Consider the following 1,552-nt stretch of genomic DNA (forward strand, 5'->3'; position numbering starts at 1 on the left):
ATTACTATTAAGAACAATTCAAGTTTTATTGATCTTAATAACAACCCGAGATGTAACTTCTCTGGTAAATACTTTCTCAAGATAAAGCCACAAAAAATGCCTATTTATAAAGAAATTTAATAAATATTGTTCCTAAAAGTCTGGGAAAATAAAAAGGGCTGGTCCCAGACTATTTTATTGGTTCTTAAAAGAAATCTAGCCAGATGTACGAAAACAACAGAAAGAAAAAATGATCTTTCATTTTTTTACCCTTATTTGTAAGACTATAATTGATAATGGTAATTGAAATAAAATACCGGGTGGAAGTCTATATTGTGAATTTAAACATTTATACTTGTTACCAGGTGGTTACTAAGGTGTTGCTAAGAAGGTATCCTAGGGATAAAAGAAAGACAAAATTTAAAGAAAATATCAATCCAGAGAAATGACGTTATATCTAATACCATTGATTATATTGTTTTCTACACCGGGAACATCTATAAATACCATATTCTACACATGTAACATGTTTAATTACATGAATAATAATATTTCTTGGAAAATGGATATTTCTACCTGCATGTAAGAAACTTTAGTATGAATATAACGTCATTTCTTTATCCTAATGACGTCATTAATATCCATTTGTTTATATGAATGAAATCAATTTGTTTCATATCGTCCGTAGATAATGCTTGAGAAATTTAAATTTATTGCAAAATGGCCAATTTTAGGCATGTGTGACGTCATTTTTGATCCTCATAACGTCGTTGAACAAGTTTTTAATCTGGAATCTGTTTGTACATATGGTTTCTACAAGTATGCCTAGTTTTATCACCTGACCCGCGGCCATTTTATGCCGCGTGCACTCACTATTTCATATTAAAAAGGCCACAATATCTGGGGACAAGGGTGCTTACTACCTTAGTTGTATTAATTAAATAAATTGCGGGAAGGTGATCAATTCCTCAACTCAAGAAAGATTTTTAAGTTCCTTTAAAGTTTTGTGAATATATATCCTTCATTTTTATTATTATTTGTGATATAATGGTAGCCGAATAGCAGGAAAAAAAACAGTTTTTGTAAGGCTGTACAGTTGGCAATTTACGTAAGCCGAAGGTTTTTTTTTTTAAATCGCTAATGTTTTCAAACAAACAAACATTGGTCTCTGTGTAAGCGCATACATATCGATAAAATGACAATATGTTCAGTTACTTCTAAAAACATCAAAAACGGTGAAGCATGTGGAGTTATCGTGTTCTTATCGTTTTGCTCGTCATTTTAATATAAGATTCGAAAACGTTAAGATGCAAACCGTGTCGACTTGATTGGTGTGAAAAAATCACGAAGGGAAGCAACACACATTATCAAATTAGCTTTCTTTGATGCACCTATCGGATTGGCACAAAAGTTTGCACTTTGTTTAGTAACAATATAAAAGACAATTGTGATAAAAAAAAAATTGGGTGACGTCATCCAGTCAAATATGACGTTATCATATATTTTCAAGCACAAAAACAGGCGAAAACGGTAAAACGTAAACTTTCGAAGAAGAGAAATTGTTTTAAACGTT

The sequence above is a fragment of the Hydractinia symbiolongicarpus genome, chromosome 8, assembly GCF_029227915.1.
Source record: "Hydractinia symbiolongicarpus strain clone_291-10 chromosome 8, HSymV2.1, whole genome shotgun sequence".
NCBI classification, from domain to species: domain Eukaryota; kingdom Metazoa; phylum Cnidaria; class Hydrozoa; order Anthoathecata; family Hydractiniidae; genus Hydractinia; species Hydractinia symbiolongicarpus.